The following is a 21,489-nucleotide window of genomic DNA, read 5'->3' on the forward strand; positions in this document are numbered from 1 at the left end:
AGATCCTCCTACACTCACCAAAAATTGATTTCCCACAGATTTCCCAAATTTATTTCTCCTTGAATCCTGCCCCAGCCTTATTTTCTACACAGGTATCTTCCCAAAGAAGAAGAAATAAATCATGAAAATGGAATGTTCTTGTGGCCAATCTACCTCATCTGCCTGGTACTGTGGGGCCTCCCTCCACACCAGAGGGTGAGGACCAGTCATTGGAGCTATGCATTGTCATGCCCGGTGCCATCAAGAGGTTTTGGCTTGCCTAGGGTAGTAAATTGAGATTAGTTTGCTACACTTTTCCATTCACCCTGCAGATGTTATGTTAATAAATGTGAACTTGTGCAACCTATTTTATGTATCCTGTCTCTTCATTCCTTGGTCTGGTCATAATCTATGTCAATGGTATTCACCAGGAAGGGATGGAAATCACTACCACATAATAGCTGCAGTCCACACATTGAGCTGTACCAAATGAGATAGTGGGAAATGGTGGTAGGGAACTCTCTATGTGGATGCTGATCTGTAAGGTGAATGTATTTCAAGGACCAGTTCTCTCTCTCTCTAGCTTCTATAACCTTAGATCAAAAATGGTGACCTTGCAACTCTCCAGATGTTGTTGGACTCCAACTTATACCAGCCCCAGCAGGCATGACCAAGATGGAAGTTGTAGTTCAGCAATATTCAGGAGGCAGGACAAGAGGCTCCCCATACCTTTAGATGTAGGCTGAGGATCATGTTTATAAAAATAGTTCTCGAGATTTCTTGAAGGAGGAGTGGTTTTGTGTGGAGATAAATAGAGATATGAATATTTAATTTTTGCATTTCAGGTAGCTCATAACAGTTCTGTGCATAATCTTATTCAACAGAACATGAATGGTACAGGTAGACCTTTGATACCTGGCTTGCTTTCTGCACATTTTTGTTTGTTTGTGAGGTTTTGGTTCCATAAGTTATCTATGGACTGAAGTAAGTGAAGTTGTCTAAACAGAGATGCAAATTGAAGCATGCAATTATTTGTTCCAAAGCAAGTGACTGAGAAAGGAAAAGAAAAGAAAAGAAAAGAAAAGCAGTGCCTGATTATCTGACCTTTACTTTCTTAATCGTAAATGAGTAAATAAATCATGCAGGATTTTTTATTGTTCCTCTTGTTAAGCAATCTAGTTCCTTTTGTATTACTTTTAAAAAGAAAGGTCAAAAGTAAATCAGGCACAAATTAAACTAAAATTCCCTTCACTCTAGTCCTCAGGTTAAGTTGTGGAAGAAGAAATTGCATTGTTTGTATAGCTCTGTGAACATTTTATTGACCATGCCCTTTCTCTTCTGGTTAGATTTTCATCATTATTTGCTCTAAACTCATTAGGAGATCTATCTGGAGAACTCTGTAGGTCATGCTCACCTAGGAGCAGTCTGAGTTACATTTAGGTCCAGAGGGTGTATAATGTTGTTGATTAGATAAATCAAGCACAACATGAATGCTGTTAGAACTGCATATGAGTTGATTTGGACCTGGCTTTCCTCACCAGCTTTCACATAGAAATCAATTCAGCATAATGGACCCTTCTCCACCCCAGCTGCTTTAGGTTCTGTTTTCATCTTGGTGAAAGTTGCAAGGAGTATGGTGTTACCGACTGTAACATATAGGATTGCTACTGATAGCTTCTTAAAGTTATTTTTATGGATAACCCTCCTTTTTATAGTATTATGCATGCTCGTAACAGACACCTACCTTCAATAAACAAAAGTGTGTGTCCCTTAGACATCATTAAGCATCAACACAAAATTTGTGGATCGGGGCAGATTCCATCACTTCTTTGAAGAAATAAAGTAAGTTCATCTCCATGGACAAGTCAGAGGACTGGTTCGTGCATATAACTTTTCCATAACTAATACATGAACACACTTCAAAAGGAATCCAGGGAGATAAAGTGGATTAAGACTCTCTTAGCTGCCCCATGCTCTGCGAGGAATGATGGGATACACCTGTAATAAACATATTGACCTCTTGAGTGATAGTAAAAGCATTTAAATCCATTGCTTTCCATGGGTGCACTCTGAGTACGACTAGCGTTTATCTATGGTATCCTCCTTTGAGGTGCTTCTCCAGATTACTTGTACATTAAGCATTCATCTTGATTTGTGTGCACAAAGCCTATGCAGCAGTTAGACTATGTCCAGTCTTTATTGAGCATTCATCTTCATTTGCTTGCAGGGTGTATATACGTCTTCCCATTAATCATTTATTCATCTCACACCACATCATCACTTTCCTAATCCTTAATTTGATCCCATCACACCATAAACATTTTTCATCTCTCCCCCCTTGACAAAGAGAATGCACAGTTTCACTTTGTTTGTCTGAATTTGGCCATTAGTGCTGTGCAGTTCTGGATTGCAACTGGAATTGCAGGCCGTTTCTATAATTTAGAAGATGCATAAACAAAATGTGAGTATGGAGGGGGGAACCCCACTGGTTTAGTAAGACTGAAGGGTAGAATGCCAATCTGCTTTCTTATTGTTGATATTTTGTCAGATGGTATTTTGCAATATTTTGTTTCGGGGATTAGGAGGGAGACTGAAAATGAATTCAAATTAGGACTGTCACATTGCACTAATCTCACAATCTTTTAGAAAACTTTGATCAATTTACTTGTCTTGTGTTAATAATTTTCCCTGATGCTTCTACTAATTATAGCATGTTTTGGGACTCTTTATCCAAAAGGATTTCTCTCTCTTACAGCCCATCTGTTCCTCACACTTTGATGTTTCAGGAAGTGTGTGAACGCACGGCAGTTATTTCAATTAAATGGAGTCTGGTTCAGTTTTTACTGAGCTAACAGCAGTTTTCAATTGCCATTACTATCTTCTTACATTGTATAGTCCCAGGAAGCAAGCACAAGGAATCCCCTAAAGAGATTCCTCACCTGGCAATGGGTGACCTCGACAGGAGCATCCCTCCCACCACTATGTTGGCAGCGGAGTCTTGGCAGCTCTGACAGAATTTATCTGAAGTATTGTGCTATCATACATACTGGAGTGAAGTAGGTCACCAAGTCTCCAGGGGGAAGATGTTACACCACACATTTTAAACCTGCCATAAAATGTTGTACTATTGTGAAAGCTTTATAAGCAGCTGGTGGTATACAATGGACAGGAATGTTTGATATGGGACTCTTCAGAACCCCTGTAAGAAATTTTTGCTAGGCTTCATCAAAACAATTGTTGTTTCCCTTCTTCCATGTTTTGCCCAACCAGAAAATTCAAAACATGCCTTTCATTGTTTCACCATAAGCAACATTAGCCTGAGGTAAATGCAAGGTGAAGTAGTTGAGTTCATTGCATGTTTTGTTTTGTTTTAAGCAGACAGATAATTGTTGGGATATTTCACCAAAATATCTAATTTTTGCCATGTATATAAAATTATTATTTCATTTTCTGTTTGAGAAATACAAATGGATGTCAAGGCTTTTAAAAATGAATGATAATGAATACAGAGATTGTGGGCTGCCATGTATCAAATAATTGTGGAACCACACACAGAGTGCCTTGCAGTAGGCTAACAGCAACGAAACAGACTGATCATTCAACAACAGAGCACTGCACCTTCCATTTGATGACTGTGGTATTTTTACATATTCGCCATCCTGTTTCTGTTTGTGTATTATTGAACTGAAGAAGAAGGAGCTAGGAACAGCCACTGCCCCCCCAAAAAACCACACCCAACAACAAATGCCAGGACACTTCTTGTTGCCATGCAAATGGTTTTGATTCCATGGCACAAAAAGATATTATCTTTTTAACTTCTCACATCTTGCCCTTGGTTCTATAGAAAGGTATTTACTTTACAGAACGAACAGCAGAGTTGACAGATTAAATGGAAAAGTTCACACATTTAGAGTTAGCAAAAGAAAGGCAAATCTGCAGAATGCCACAAAAACAGGTTTCCTTAAACATTTTGTGAGGAATCAAATCATAACTTATTGCCTGCTAAAAGTTACTCCATTCTTTTATTGGATTTCCTCCCTCCTCTCTCAAAAGCTTGTTGTTTCAGCACAGTGAGATGTTTGCAGACTTGCTTTGGTCAGCCATAATTTATACTTCTCTGTGTGCAGAAAATCCCAAAGCTTATAATGCTTTAGAGTCTCGAGTGAGCAGCATCCTTGTATACACTTGCTGCCTTTCAGTGTGATTTCCTTTATACCCATTTTATATTATTAAACAGTAGCTCCCTTTATTAAAGAAATAAAAACCCGTATTTTATGGGCCTCTGATTTTCTTGGCATGAGGAGAGACACTTTATTTACCGCCTTTTGAATTTATGAAAGACCTGAAATATGAGGTAGGTATAGATGGAAGCAGGTGGCACATGTGGGCTAATGACCCCTGTGACTTCACACATCCCACTACCACCACAAACCTATTGTGTGATCTGTAGGGATGAAAGAAGGCATCCTTCTCCATTGTTTCCATTCTGCTCCAGTTCATCTTCCAGCATCTCGCTGTTCACTGTGGCAATATTATGTTGTCATTACATCACCCCATTCATTCCAGTGCGAAGGAAGCACAATGCAAATCATTTGCGGACTGAAAGCAACAACAACAGTGAATGCTGATCATATTCAGTGGCATTAACTTCCATTCCAGACATGTGGCAGATAAACAAAGATCTGCCATTTCTGCTCCTGTTTCTGCTCTTGTCAGAATCCTCTGACTTTCCTAGTGGTCTGCCATCTTGGATGCTTTGCCATCTCATTTCCTCATTCTGAGATGCTAAGTCCTGAGCCAAGCCAAGAGTGGGGCTCATTTTGTCAATGCTACCCCAAGTGTACTCACCTTTTATCATTGCCTGGGTAGGAGCTTGACAATGTTCTCATTGCACAAACATGTTCAGGAAGCTGCAACCCCATCTGACAAGTGCCCCAAACCAGGATCAGAATCCACCAAAGGGAGATAGCCTCATACCATTCCAAAAATTCTTCTGGCAGCCAAAGAGGTCCAGGATCAAATGACATGCTCTACTGCAGATCAATACTTAACAGAACTCTTCTTCAATATTCTATGCTCAGTACTAGAGTCTTTAACTGTAAAGATGGAAATGACAGCAGGAATTCTATAGCCACTGTTTAAAAAATGTGTTGGCACAGCTACACCCTCTACTTCACCAGATTCCCTAGTTTAACTATCCGTTACTGTTATCAGGGACAAAACTTTCTCCTGCCACACTTAAAAGCCTTGTAATGTTTCATTTTTCTTAAATAATTTGCAGTACTGTCCTGTTGTTCTAATAGATGCTAGTGCACAACTGTGGTGTTTCGGGCTTTATGTTTTGATTTATGGCATCTTGGAACTAACAGGGAATCATATTTTTTACATTTAGCTTTAACTGCCTGCCATTTGGAAAAAGAGTATTTTCTGAAAGCTAAATATCATACAATTTATCTGCAGCCCTAGCCCTGGAATTAATTTGTTTCAGGCAAGAGGGGAGGAAAACATTACCCCAAAGACTGCCTACATTTATCAAGAAGTCATAAAGCTAAAAGGTTTAACAGCTTTGATTTTATAAGTGAACTCAGACTGTGTAAAAAGTTCAATTATTCACGATTTGATTTTTTTATTAAAAAAGTATAACATTATTAAAATGATGGCACAAGCAAATTATTTCTAATTCCCTGACTTTATTTTTTAAGCAGGAGCCTGTCATTACAAGATCATGAAATCCCCCATTCTTGGAACAAAATACATATTATATCTGGACTTCCAAAAAGCTTTTGACAAAGTCCATCCGACTAAGAGTGCATTCAGAAGTGGGGGTTATTGCATTAGGCTTCCTGCTTAGAATGTCAGCACTTCTGTTCTAGTTTCTAATGTTCAGTTCACACTGCATTATCTGTTGCATAATGGAACTGTCAAGATATCAAGATACTGCTGTGTCATGAATTTCACTTGTGTAAATTTCACTCCTGCCAGAGGACATGGTATAACACAACTGTGGATCTCATTTGACTTATCAACCCCGCCCCCTTTGTTTCCTTGTGATTTACTCATGAAAGTGGCAGAGAAGAACTGTATGACAGAACACTGCCCCAAGTGCTCAAATTTTCTTATTCAATTCCTCTACTGAATCAGGACACACATTTGGGCAAGAGGTGCTGGTGCATAATAATCCCTAATGCTTGGTCATATTTCTAACTATCTGTGCCTGTACATTTGCCTCTTGTTGCAGGATTAGAAACCAAGTGTGCAGTCCTGTTCAGGAAGGGACGGCATTCAATCCCTACACCTTCCTAAACGGGTGGCTACCACCTTTTGTTATGTAGGACAGTGAAGCTTATGAGCCTTGACCACCGTCTGACTCAGAACAAGATTGGGTTTTAATAGCCATGAAGCGTAATTAATATAGGGCTCTCCAGCTGCAACAAAATTATGTATTATAGGGCCATGATGGAGTACTATGATAAAAGGGAGTTAGGTGGATGGCTCCACAGAGTATTTAAGAGTGTCCATCATAACTTAGATAATATTTAGGTGTCAGCACAAGAAATAAACCCCCGAGGTAGTTTTTTTTAGACATCAACAAAAACGAGAGCCATCAAACTGTCAGGCTGATTTTTTATCTTAAGGGACCTTCCTGAGTTTGTGTGGGCACATCAGTTAAAGGATTCACAAGACATGAAACAATGCTTTTTCTCAAAAAGCGCTGCAAGAATCTTATTACAGGCAGCTAAAATTCAGATGGAAATGCTTCACAATCACATGCAGTACAAGCCTATAAAGACTAGGGTTTAGCGCCAACCAGAACTTGGAAAGTTCGTTTTAAAAATAAATTAGGTTTTGTTCAATTGCAACATGTCCCTAAAGGAATGAATCCAGTTCACGTTTATCCCCTTTTCAGTTCACAGCTCAGTTCAAGTTAAAGGAGCCTCATGGGGGGGCGGGGTCAACATTCAGAACGCTACAAGCTGCTGTGATGAAATATAAGATATGCTTAAGAAAAAAGTTGTATCTTTTGTTACTGTTGAAGAGATTAATGAATAACTCCCCCCGCCCAAAAGAGATATACATACAAAGCATACACACAGGTGATTTAATGTCTGTAGCATGTTTTGGCTGTCCAGCTCACTGAAACCTGGGGAGAGGGGAGGTTCCCCACTTCCATTACTGGCACCTCATACGGATCTTGCTTCACCTTGGACAGGCCCATAATTTTTCTGAAGCACCGCTCTTTGGCTCAGACGTTAGGATTAATCCAAATCCACTTCACACCCCTGATAGTGATACAATGTCAGCATAAGTACAACCACAAACAAAGGTAATGTGTGTTTCATTGTATGACTTTTACTTGGGAAGTCTTTTCAGTCTTCATATCAATCGTTGTGATGCCTGCTAAATGACTCTTGGGGTCCTTTGTTGTTGTTGTTGTTTAGTCGTTTAGTCATGTCCGACTCTTCGTGACCCCATGGACCAGAGCATGCCAGGCACTTCTGTCTTCCACTGCCTCTCTTAGTTTGGTCAAACTTATGCTGGTAGCTTCGAGAACACTATCCAACCATCTCGTCCTCTGTCGTCCCCTTCTCCTTGTGCCCTCCATCTTTCCCAACATCAGGGTCTTTTCCAGGGAGTCTTCTCTTCTCATGAGGTGGCCAAAGTATTGGAGCCTCAGCTTCACGATCTGTCCTTCCAGTGAGCACTCAGGGCTGATTTCCTTCAGAATGGAGAGGTTTGATCTTCTTGCAGTCCATGGGACTCTCAAGAGTCTCCTCCAGCACCATAATTCAAAAGCATCAATTCTTCAGCGATCAGCCTTCTTTATCAGTCCAGCTTTCACTTCCATACATCACTACTGGGGTCCTTTACTACTCTACAATTCTATTATTCTAGAGCAAGGAATTGGTATTTTTTATTTTTTTAAATTGGACAAGTTACACCAAGAGGGAGCACAAGCAAATATGTGATAGAGTATAAAAGTACCTGCTTGAGGTAAGTGCTTCTGGGGGAGGATTTTTGTTCTAATGAATCTCTTTCTTGCACCAAACATGTCAGAAATAAAGCTTTCTTGTATGATTCTGATGTTGGTCCCTCATTCCCCAGTCAGCAGGGGTCAGGCCTGACAACTCACTTAACTTCTTATGGAGACAGAATATCTCTTGACTCATGTAACTTAAAGTAAGCCCTCTGGCTGAATACATAAGACAGGATCCGCCAGGAGACCCGTCCTTTCCTTTCCTCGCAGTCTCTCTGTGATGCAAGGTTTCAAGGAAGGCAAGATGAAAACAGATAAAAGAAAAAGAGCTCTCGGTGGAGCTTTTTTTTGAATCCCAAGAGTATGGACCCCAAGTTAAACTCCCAACTTTGATTCAAATATATAACTCCACAAGCCTTGTTCAACCAAACCTACGCACTGCCACTAGAGGACATCTTAGCTTGATAGCAATGGCTAGGTTTGCAAAGCACAAAACACACAGGCACACCTCGCCCATCCAAAAGCAACTATATAGACTATTTCAAGAAGAAAATCAGGTCACTGGCATTTACATATAAATCACATTTTAGTAATATATCCCTTGTAATAGACAGGCTGTTCTTTCAATAGTGAGTTCTTACATAGCGAGTAAGACTAGAAAGATCCCCCGTGACTGGGAAGGAGATTTCATTGTGAAGTAGAGAGTTTCCCACCACAGCTGGCACCTCTCCATCTGTTTTTTTTTTAAAAAGCATCAGATTTGTCATTTTAAAGCAGATGATAGGATAACTTGTAGTTTTATATACACTATTTAGAAAAAAAATGCCAAAAAGAATAGTTTACCCAGGAAATAGTACATTAATCACATTTTAGACCTCTCCTGAAATCTAGAGACCTCCACTTCTTCAGACTTAGGCCGCAATCCTAACTGTATGTACTCAGAATCAAATCCTACTGAATTCAGTTGGGTTTACTCTCAGTTAAGCTAACTTTCAATTTTACACATTCGTCTTAAAGGGATTAATTTGGAGGTATATGCCATTAATTTATTTATAATTAATTTCTTAGTATACCTAGAGGCTAACAGGCCATGCAAAAAAACCCCCAACTACTGCACTTCAGCAGTTCCTAGGGTTCTGCATAAGGATGTAAGAAGCCCTATAGAAAATATTCAGTAATCACATCAAAATTCTCTAGACCAGAGTAGACCCACAGGGTGTCCACCCGATGCCGCTGAGCTCCAACTGCTATCAATTCCAGCATGGTCAATGTTCAGGGGTGATGGAAGTTGTCGTCTATCATGATATGGAGGGCACCACTTTGGCTGCCCCAGATTTAGACTGGGGTGGGGGAGAAATTTGATTTAGTTTGCCTTTGAAGGCGAATCTACCTAATTCAGTTTTTCTGAAACAATACATGAACCAAAGCACGGTCATACTTTGACAACTGCACTTCTCTGAATTTTGCAGTGAAGTTCTCCAGTCAAGCAATTTGAATGAAAAAAACGCGTATCTCAGGGTAAAGTGTGCATATATGTGTTTATTGAATTGCATTGAAATGTTGGCGTATTGGGAGAAATGTGCATTAAGATACCGATGAATTTTCAAGAGAACTTTAAAAAGCACTTCAAACTGATTTGGAAATGAGGAGAACTGAACTTTAGACTGGGAAAATGAGAAATCGAGAGAATCCAAAACTGGAAGATTTAACGACACCTACTTTAGATTATATAAGGGACGCGGGTGGCGCTGTGGGCTAAAGCCTCAGCGCCTAGGGCTTGCCGATCGAAAGGTCGGCGGTTCGAATCCCCGCGGCGGGGTGCGCTCCCGCTGCTCGGTCCCAGCGCCTGCCAACCTAGCAGTTCGAAAGCACCCCCGGGGGCAAGTAGATAAATAGGTACCGCTTACCAGCGGGAAGGTAAACGGCGTTCCGTGTGCGGCTCTGGCTTGCCAGAGCAGCGTTGTCACGCTGGCCACGTGACCCGGAAGTGTCTCCGGACAGCGCTGGCCCCCGGCCAATAGATGTGAGATGGGCGCACAAACCCCAGAGTCTGGCAAGACTGGCCCGTTCGGGCAGGGGTACCTTTACCTTTACTTTAGATTATATACTGTATGTTCTACTTGAGAAGGACAATCCAAATTTGGTGGCAACCTAGACATGACCATGCACATTGCTGAGTAGTATCTCTGATTTCCATTTCCTATAGTGTTTTGCCTGAGCAGGAGCTTGCCAGGACCCACAAAAATTGTATCCATTTTTCCATTCAGCAAACTTGGATGGCAACTGTTAACTGCCACCACAAGAACCATAGCGGATGTTTTACAGCACACATAGCTGAATCATGAATTTTGCAACTGCATGCTGTTATAGGGAGGACCCTGCTAAACCCAGGAAATTAATAAATGGTAGAATTTTGATTATTTGGGATATGCATGAAAATACTCACTGCAGAACTGTGCTAGACAAGGAATCCCTGAGCTGGCTTATGCAAACCAACCTGGCCAGCCTAGTGAAGAGCAAAGCCATTAACATGACAAAGGGTGCTGATGGCCCATCTAAGACAGGGATTGCCAAGGTGATGGGGAGGGGGTGAGGTGACAGGGAAAGAGAGTCTTGAACAAGGTGTGTTAGGAGGAGATAGAAGAAGAAAAAGGAGGAGGAGGAGGAGGAGGAGGAGAGAAAAGAGATCCATCTCAGGCAGGCAGGCTGAAGGCAGGTTGGATGAGATGCTTTGGGCTCCAGTGCTGCACTGCTATGGGGAACAAGCCCCTCTTGAGATGCCTATGGCCCTGTGGGGGGTGGCTTCCAATTTTTGTAACAGTATGCTAACATTTGAGTTTGGGGAGATTTTTTTTTTAAGCATGAGGAGAAAATAGAAGGTGAAATCAGTGTGAAGCTCCTAAGAAATAAATATATTCCATGAAAAATAGCTTTGTGTGTTTGTGTGTGTTGAGCGTGGTTGCATGTGGGTTTGGCCTTATGCATTACTGTAATGCAACACCCATCAGTTTTCCAGTCAGGTCATGTGGACGTTAGCCCAAAAAAGGTTCTCCATACCTAATGGAGAGCACAGGCAATGCCACTATGCAGAGTTCTACTCTTGACAGAGATTTTTCCGTGCTACAGTCTGTCACCAGAAGCAACTGGTGGTGAGCAAAATCTCTCCACTCAATGAGAGTCATCCACACATAGGGCAGCTCTTACTCACAGGTTGTTTCCATGGATTGGTATGTGGTCCCTGAAAGACTTTAGATAGGCACTCACACAAAATATACTTTAAAAGGCATCTAATTCATTCGTCTTAGCTGCCCTTTCTTTCCAAGTGCAATTCAAAAGCTGTAGCTTCTCAAGTGTACATTTTGCCTCCTACTGTAAAAGGTGTGCCCCTTAATCAAAACTTTAAAAAGAGCAATGCGAATACTGAGGGGGAAAAGTGCCACAAGAAACCTTTTGAAATTATGTATTCCATCTCGGAAATTGAAATATATTCTTTAGTTGCTGCCTCCCTTTCACAAAATAAAAAAAGAGAAAGACTATCAATATTCTGTGGAGGAGATTGAGTGAACATTTCCACCACGGAAACCTAAATAGTTTCAATAGAATATATTTCAATGCAGGCTATTCAGAGTCTTTCAAGGGAAGAAGCACAATAAAAAGAAACCCAGATCTCTTTCTTTTCTGATTCTTGGCTGGAGGCAAGTGGTTTCTGAAAGAGAATTTTTAGCATTTGAAGGAAAGAGCTTCCTGCATTTTGTGCACAAATGATCATTGGGCAGTAACAACATAGCCATATCCAAGGCTACCAAAAATAATGGACAAAGTTTGTGTCTGTGTGTGGGAGTGGGGTGTTAGAAGGAGTCAACTGATTTACAAAATGTGCAGTAATAACAGACCTCACTTTAAAACAGAGAGAGGGAAATATGCTGTAACAGCATGTAAGGAATCTGCCTCAAATACATTGCTCCTTTTCAGTATGAGGTATGTGTATCAAATACATTGCTGCTTTTAAGTGTGAAAATATTGTTGGTGCCTCTGGAAACTCACTCAGATCTGAAAATCTCTTTATAGTTCAGTTGTCAACCCTTCTAAACTCACATTGAAGGAGGAAATTTATTTTGTAAAACCTTCCAAAATTTGTCTTGAGGCAAGCACCATTGGCTACAAAGATGCCTCTGAATAATGAAAAAAACATTAATATTGGTAAATAGATGAAAGTATATCCCCTCATCTGAAGATGTTAAAGGACTTGATCCAAGTGGTACTAGAGACTACAGGTACATGGGTTTTTGAAAGCTTCACTGAGACTCACATTCAAACAAATGAAAATTTGGTAGCATTCATAATGAGTGAGCTAAAGAGTTCAGGTTGTAGAAAGCATTTGAAAGCTTGGGACATTATACATGTAGACTGAGTTTCATCCCAATTATTTCTACTCAGTCCCAATTATTTCTGATGTTGTCATTATCATGAGATAATGTCAAGTATAGTTTTCCTTTCAGTAAGGAACATAAGATTGTCTTCCATTTACAGGACTGCCTCTGCTGGTATGCCCTGCAGAGGACCTTAAGGTCCATGAATAATCATAGTTTAGAGGTCCCGGGCCCTACGGAAGTCAGATTATCCTTCACCAAGGCCAGGGCCTTCTCAGTGATGGCTCCGACCTGGTGGAATGCTCTGTCCCATGAGACCAGGGCCCTGCAGGATTTAACCTCCTTCAACAGGGCCTGTAAGACAGAGCTATTCTGCCTGGCTTTCAATTTGAATTTAGCCTGATCTTTTATTCCCCTTCCTTCCTTCCCTCCCCCTCCCCTTTTTATGAAGATTACACGCTCTGGGATCCCACAGGTAATTCTTGCTGGCCCAAATAGGACTAATTTAGCCTTGCTGGCTCAAATAGGACTAATTTAGCCAGCTAGCCCTGGTGATCATCTAATGTTTATTGGATGGATTTCCCCTAAATTGATTTTAGGACTTTGAATTATTGTTATTCACACTTTTATACTATATTTTATGCTGGTTTTTTGTATTATCACAATTAAGTGTTTTAAATTTGTTGTTAGCTGCCCTGAGCCCGGTTTTCTGATGGGGTATAAATAAAAAATTATTATTATTATTATTTGAAGGAGAGAAGTCTAATAATACTGTGCCTTCCTTTCTTAAAAGCCAACTTCTGGGCCATTTCTCCAGCAGTTGCTTTTCTGGGCAGGAAAGACTTATGGTAAGCAAAAAAGTCACAACTACTACTGGGACACAGAAGAGCACAGCAGTTCTTCATCCACTCCTTTCCTTGTAGCTCCAGTGGCACCTTCTGTTTCCAGGATGGAGAACCTCAGAGCCAGGGGCCAAATGTGTCCCTCACTCAAGCCTTTGTATCTGGTGCTCAGGATTCTCCTCAGTCGGACCCTGCACCACTGACTGGTCTTGCTGCATGCCTTACTTGCGTGCTTTTCCTGGGCTGGAATGTGTCCGTGAACTATAATCATGCCTCTTGCATTGCTGGATGGATGGTAGAGATGGGCAAGTGAGCATGTGTAGAACCTGCCCTATTGTACAAAGACAAACTTTACATTCATTGCCCTGCCCACTTTTGCCTCTGGTCCTGCCCATTATTGGCATGTGGCCCCTGGAAGGTTGCTCAGAAGGAAGTGTGGCCCTCGGGCTGTAAGGCATTATTTCCCCATGTTTGATTTCTTTGCAAATGTAGAGGATGAAAAGAGATGCCAGGCAGGCAATTGCAAGCGGAAGCAGGCCTCACGCTCAACTAGTTCAAAGCAAAATGTGAGCCAGCTTGCTTCTCTAGCCTTAGAAGCAATTAGATAATTACAGATTTTACCATATTAACTTCATAAGCTGATAGTTCATCTGGAATGATGATAGAGTGGAGGGAGAAAATCCTATCTCCGTCCTTGAGGTTTTCATAAAAGCTGTGGATTTCATTATTCACTTTGCTGCCTGTGCAGTTATGTAGAACATTGTTTCCCACCGCCAAGGTAGTTACAGCCAGCTCGGAGAGCCAGCCGTTTCATGCATTCATTGGGTAAGAGGTGCCTTTCACTCCTTCTGTAAAAATCGCTGGTCTTCAGCTAGTGCTTTTTGAGGCAGATGGAGGAAAAATGGAAATTGGGATTAGGGAGGCCAAAAATAGAGTGTGCCTAGTACCAGAGACTAAAAAGCAGCGTATATGAGCAAGGAGGAGAGGCTATTACGAATGTCAGTCAAACTCTACTTTTAAAACTTGGAGATAGAAGAATAATCAGCGGGACAGATTTGCAGCTTGTCATTACCAATAGCCACCTCTAGCATGATTAATGATGTGAAAGCCCAGCGTGAGATATTCTCTCTGGTGTCCAAAAGTTCTTTTAAAAGTATCTAGGCAGCTTCTGCAAAAACAGATTGCTTACTTGTCAACTGCATTACATCCTCTCTCCATGCTTCTCCTCTGAATACTGAATATATCTACTTTTCTAACTTCAGAAGCAACCAACTGCTGATTCTGACTACAGTGGAGGGAGGGGAAAAAACCATCACAACCAGCTGAAGGACATAGAATAAACCTAGACTACTTACCTTTTTGCTTTCTCTCTTGGTGCCTTAACATTTCTCCAAAGAACTTGTATGACTAACTGCTTTGACTTACAAAAGAGTCCTTATGCACAAGAGCCGTGATGCATTATGAATAATCTGAATTATGAACACTTTGGCAAGAGAGGCTGCTAGTAACTTGTGATGCTTTCAGCGATCTTCTCATCCAGGTGTTCCCCTGTAGTTCTGAATTATCTCATCTTGTTTCCAAAGTGGAACTGATGCATTAGGAATCCTTCACTGTTCTTTTTTCCCCCTTTAAATTTTGTGTTGAATGCAGTACATGTGGAATTTGCTGCCTCTTTGAGTTCCTATCATGCATTTGTGAGTCTTTCCTCGTCTATTTTGCTGTGATAAAACACTGCAAAAGGAAAAGGAAAAGCAATTGTACATACATGTGATTGCATCAAGATCCTTTTGTGTGTGGTGTTGTACTATTTTTCACGCATGCATGGATGTACTAGTAAAATAACACACAAAACCAACCTTCATGAATGGAAATGCTGTTACAAGGCTTTTGCTGTTAGCTTCCATTTTGTGTTTGGGGCTAACCAAAGATTGCTTTAGCTAAAGCACAGGAACATGGGAATGACCATTCTTTCTTGATGTTACATCCAGTCTTGTAGTTGATTTCTCTATGCTTGGCCTTCTTGTCAGTGAGGTCATGAGTATCCAGGAAGTTGACTGATGGACTACCAGGGAGCTAGGTTGCAATGACAATACTAAGGCAAAATGATTGGTAATCAAAAGATCACCAAATGATGGTTTATGCATCTAAAAGCCCCTGCATTGAGCTCCAGAGACAAACTTTCTCCATAAACCAGAAATTTTACACAAATATAGATGCAGATAGAAATGGCCTACCCATTAGACAGGTGGAAGCAGCTGCCTCAGGTGACAGACTCCCGCAGGGCCCCACCCACCCCTTTCACTAGGGTGTCATGGCAGCGGCTTCCAGAAAGTTCTCATGAGAACTTGCTGGAAGCTCCCAGAACTCAACCCCAGTAAGTGAGGCTTCAGCAATGAGGGCAGCTGTGAGGAGTCCAGGTTCCCACATAGAGTGCATTGCAGTAGTCCAAGTGAGAGATAACTAGAGCATGCACCACTCTGGCGAGACAGTCTGCAGGCAGATAGGGTCTCAGCCTGCATACCAGATGGAGCTGGCAAACAGCTGCCCTGGACACAGAATTGACCTGTGCCTCCATGGACAGCTGCGAATCCAAAATGACTCCCAGGCTGCGCACCTGGTCCTTCAGGGGCAGAGTCACCCCATTCAGGACCATGGAGTCCTCCACACCTGCTCGCCTCCTGTCCCCCCAAAACAGTACTTCTGTCTTGTCAGGATTCAACCTCAATCTGTTAGCCGCCATCCATCCTCCAACCGCCTCCAGACACTCACACAGGACCTTCACTGGTTCTGATTTGAAAGAGAGGTAGAGCTGGGTATCATCCGCATACTGATAAACACTAGGCATATGCAAGAAAAACAGCATGAGTCACCAGGAAGACACTTGGTATAGTTATTGTTCTTGAAAGATAAATACATTCAGAAAGAGCATCTACAAGATAAATCTTCCAGTTGAATCATCCTTGTTTACATGCCCCAATCTACATCTTAGCAGAACCTTCCCTGCCATATTACTGGGTCTTCTCTCCTGTAACCCCTCCCCAATGCCCAGGCACACCTAGCTGTAATTTATCCAATCCCCTTTCATTTCCTCATTTTAACCGCCTCCCATTGGTCATCATGCCAGCTCACCTCAACACACTTTTGGATCTAAGCCCAATGGATACATGCCTATCTAAGCCCAAGTTTTAGCCTTAGTTGCTGTCAAGTCTTCTCCCTCTGTACAACCTCTCTGTGTATCCCAAGAACACAGAATCACATCTTTATGTCAACGTTGGACTTCAAACCAAAGGCACAGCAAAGAGTCTATGCTGCTGATCCTGCACTCCAACATATTGAGGCCAAAAACTGGAATGTGCACCTTCCCAGCTGCACTCCCACATGACTCACATGACCTGCGTGAGATCACTGAGCCCCAAAACACATATTTTGGGGCAAAATGCATGAGATTGTGACCTCACGATGGGATGCCTCAATTTAATTAGTGCAGTTGAGGGGTGGGCAATGGGGTTTATCAAGACATAAGCTGCTATTTTCAGAGCATATAATTTGGTTACGATCAAGTTGCTCATCTGAACCAAGTCCGAAACATTTCCCATAAATAAAATATTTTTAATGAAAATGAAATCTTGGAATGGTCTGAGGAAAGGAGAACAGATGGGGCCTGCCTTTTAAGTCCTTGGAGACGACCAGGAAGAGCAAAGTCTTCTGTCTGGTCCATTCATGATCATTTTCAATAAACAGTATTTTAAACGAGGGAGGGAAACCGCAGATGGTGGGCATTTGTACTTCTTGTGTTGTACTATATAATGAGTAATAGTAAAGAGAAAATTCAAAACACAGACATTGTTTAATTTCCGATAACAGCTGGTGATAACATGGGTACACAAACCTTCTGAGGCTTTCAAGTCAAGCTGTTGCTTCTCCATTCCCTCTGAAGGAATGTGTGAGGCTGGTTCAACATATGCCTCAGAATGAAATGGAAATAACAAGACAGAATGTTGAGGTACTTGACAACACAACTTCATCCTGCAGGTGGGGGAAATTGTGATCCTTCCTTTAAAACAAAACAGAAATATTGATAAGTAGAAAACTAGCCAAGCTAGATTTTTAAGTGCGGGAAAGTGTTATGCAGTCAACAACTCTTTTTTTAAAAATGTATCCCCTACATGCAGTTTGAAGTGCTACAGTCCATTTTGCCAGACAGCATTTTATTACCTCACTCTGATGTAAGTATAGACCAGCCTTCAACAAGCCAGTGCCCTGACGATGTCTGGGATTACAACTTCCACAGCTGGGAAGCTGAGGCTGTTGGGGGTTATAGGCCAAAACACCTGGAAGGTACCACATTGGTGATGGCTAGCACAGACAATGCTTCCAACTTTCTCCTTGTGCAGGAATAAAGTAAAATAAAATAAACCCTCAACTATCAATCTGCAAAGCAGCAAATCATAAAGGTAAAATATGATGTTATAAAAAAGTTAAAACTGTTCCTCTCCAAATGCTTCTGGGGACTATTTGCCTAGCAGCATCTATGTTGGAACATTCAAAGCTAGAGGCTAATAATTTCATTTTTAGGAAGTCATAAACAGCAATCCTTTTCATCAGATGATGAAAAGTAGTGTTGATTGAGTGTATCCAAATGACAAACATGTTATTGTGATATCAGTTGCAGATGCTTTAAGTATTATGATTCCTGTCTGTTTTGGTGACAGGCACAGCAGAAGTAAATTTGTCTTCAAGAAAGGGTAAGATATCCAATGGGTATCTGTGGTGAGGTCAAAAAGATAATCTCTGTATTTTGTCCTGATCATAAAATAATCATTCATCACCAGCATCATTTCATGGCTACAATTTGCCTGGAGTTAGCCTTTTAAATGTGTGTATATTTAGAAAATCAGAGTGTGTGTATATTTAGAAAATCAGAGTGTAGTCAATATGCTAAGGAATATTTATATAGGATGCTTTGTTTGCACGTTACAATTAAATTAGAGAAACCTAATAGCCTATTTTGATAAAGCTAGGTATTAGAGTAAGCAAATGTAAGGACTCCCCTATGTATTGCATTATGGTCCCCAACCATCTGCAGCTTTTGGTGGGGAGGGATATCAGGCTGCAAGAGACAGAACTTCCATTAGTGGATGCCAGAAATGCCCTTAATATGAGAGGAACTCTTCCCACAGATCCAACTCCATGTTTTGTTAACAATGAAAGCTGGGATATGCGCAGATCAAAACTAAGCCTCTACTTCTAATCTTTAACATGAATATTTCATAAATAGAAAAATGTAGGTCTTGATAAATCCAGAAAACATTTTCACTTTTGCAATAGAATTTTTCTTTCCTTTCTTCTCCAGTAGCCCTCACACAAACTCCAAAATTTGCCGGGGGGGGGGGAACCACCTCAAGCAGATTAGGGGGCGGCATGTGGAGGATGTGAGGGGGGGCTGCAGAGGGAACCTCAGTCCATTCCACAAACAATTTCTATTTCATTGGAGGGCCTTTTGATTTCACCTATAATATCACCAAGATATGTAATGATCAGATACTTTCGTTTCAAGAACTAGCAATCAATATAAAAATGAAAAGACTGCCTTTCTGTCAATATTTTGAAAGGCGCATAGTTATCACATTAATCATGCAACATGTCAGGGCGAGATCAAAGTTTGAGAAACTTGGGCCGCAAACAATATTAAACAATCTATTAAGGTATCGAACAAGGAAATAATGGCAGGATTTCCTGGCAACTTGCCCATATCAAACTAAATGGGAGGAAGGCTTGGAGTTTTGCTGCACTGCAAGATGCATAAGAATTGATTTGGTATAATATATCCTATAAACTGATACGCATAATCCTGAAGGAATATGTCTCTCAAATATGTTTCAGCAGCACTTAACATTATGTAATTTCAACAACAGAAACCTAATTTCAACAATGGAAAAACCATGGAAATGTGAATTATACAACAGACCAACAGCTTTTATGCATATATGATGGCATTGCAACAAATATTTTTTTAAAAAACACCAAACATTCTGGGGGAAAGTTACAAAACAAATCAGGGAAATATTGGGATATGATTTGCCAAGGGATCTGGTGGTCTTACATTTGTATTATCTGGAGGGCCGAACTGAAACATATAATGAATAATTTGTTTCAGATCAATGCACTGCATATAGCAGATAAGTGGAAGGATAATGCTGAAACTGCTTTAATGAATGTCTTTTTAAAAATGCAGAGAGCAGAAATAGTAAAATTATGTTAGAATAAGTTATAGATAACAACAGGAACATATATTTATTGAAAACTGGATAATGTTAATTCAGTACAGTACAGTACTGGAATGTAAATAAGTAGCTGCCGTATACCACATCAGCCTATTCATTCATCTAACTAGTTTTGCCTACTACTCAGAATCCCAGCAGGTAAATGCAATTGCTCAGTGAATTTTTCCTCTTTCTCCCCAGTTATAATTAATTCCAGGCTAGTTCTGTATTCTTCAAATTGCAATCTCCCTGCTATCTATATTTGGAAGTACATTATCTACTGATTTGGGAAGATGATGTTGTCATTGTAGCAATACTTACACTGGCGGCGGCTGTGTGAGATCTTCCTGAAGTTATTGGTTATTTAGCTCCAAGATGAATATCCTGCAAGGAAATATGAGAGGAACAACAGGCAGAGTGGAATGTCATCTTTAGTGTACCTATAAAACATGTAGGAGGACAAGCGTTATTAATCAGCTCTTCGTTTCATTTTGTTCTTCCTGACTGTATGCAGTTTGTCAATCTATCACCAAATCCCCATCAAAAAGCTGCTTGTTTTCAGGCATTCTGGATTGTCCATTAACTTCTGTGGGCATATTTTTATGTATGCTTCCTCTTTTTCTCAGGTTTCACATTACTCCATCATTGTAAGTGGGAGTGTCCCCTGATCAAGACCCCTGATTAAGTTTCAGGACCCAGTTACCTGGAGGAATGTCTCTCCCATGATTAAAGGTCTTCCAGGAAGACCCTTCTGGTTGCATTGGCACCAAATAAAGCCTGGCATACCAGGAACATGTGACAGGGCCTTCTTGGTGGTTGAACCACAAATGTGGGTCACTCTTCCCCCTGAGTTTTACCTGATATCAGTATTACCCGACTTTCATCACCATTTTGAAATGTTTGCATCCCACCAGGCATTCCAAAGTACACACACACCTTTTGTATTAATTGTATTCTGATTTAGCTACCTTGGTTTTATATGGAAATCTCAATACATCAGCCCAGTAGTTTATTCAGCAACCTTAGCTTTTGTAGCCAGAGTCAGTCCTCACCCTTTGAGACCAAGTGGGGAAAGACCTGCAAGCCAGAGTGCAGATCTCCCAGGACTCACAGCCAAGATGATGCGATATAGTTATGATTTCCATGCTATTATCAACGTCATGATCTGCCCTGAGATTGTTACTTGATGAACGGCAGAATTCCTCCCTGTCACAATCCGAACTCCACCCACTTCCCCGTTGCACTAACAGCATTTTTCTAGTATAATGGTTCCAACGGAGGTAGATGCTGCTGGCACACAACAGTGGGCGCTATGCCAGCCTAGAATCCATTCACTGACACATATTTGATGCAAGAAGACTTTGGAGCAATCCTATCTCTGCCCAGCAGGTCTAAATTGTGGGCAACATTAGTGGACTTCATGGATTATGTTGCTTTCTTGGCTAAAGATGAGACCTGCCCCATGCATTCACAAAATACAAATACAAATGCATCACACGAAGTCTCAAGTTTTCTCAACTGGGACTTGGAGAGCAGCTTGGCAGGCCTGTGCCTGAGTTCCTGGTAGGCATATATATATATATATATATAATCCCTTTCCACATTATAATTTCAGTCAGGGGAGTAACTTGTCAACTCACTTCTGTTACTGACCATTCTAACATGGAAAGGGGTCTTTAGAGAGCTTCACAATGAGGCGGATGAATTCAGAAAAGCTATTCTCTATAATGTAACAGATCTCACAAGACCAAATGCATCATTTACTCTAAGGATATAACCTTGAAAATTTGTGAACCAACTGAAGTAGTCATTTCTTTTTCAAGCCCTGTTAGGCATAACATATCACCATTTCCCTCCTGCTTAGAATACTGCCTAAATTAGTAATTAGGAACACTCCAAATCTTCAAAACAATATGGAGTTCAAGCAATTAACAATGTGATCCTATGCATGCTTACTCAAAAGTAAGTATCCCTGTGTTCAATGCAGTTCCATTTAATTCTGCATAGGACTTCAGAAGAGTACCAAGAGAGAAGGCACAAATATTCAAATACTAGTATAA

At 40.9% G+C, this 21,489-nt stretch overlaps 1 long non-coding RNA gene across 1 annotated transcript; it reads right to left on the reverse strand.

The window, feature by feature from the left end:
* Window positions 1-14,527: 14,527 nt before the first annotated feature.
* LOC309540450 lies at window positions 14,528-16,713 on the reverse strand. The gene is made up of 3 exons (XR_014223299.1): window positions 16,296-16,713; window positions 15,023-15,239; window positions 14,528-14,897 (listed from the first exon to the last, which is right to left on the reverse strand). It is a non-coding gene; the product is annotated as an uncharacterized lncRNA (long non-coding RNA).
* Window positions 16,714-21,489: the final 4,776 nt, after the last annotated feature.

Source organism: Podarcis vaucheri, assembly GCF_965113315.1.
Source record: "Podarcis vaucheri genome assembly, chromosome: 9".
NCBI classification, from domain to species: Eukaryota; Metazoa; Chordata; class Lepidosauria; order Squamata; family Lacertidae; genus Podarcis; species Podarcis vaucheri.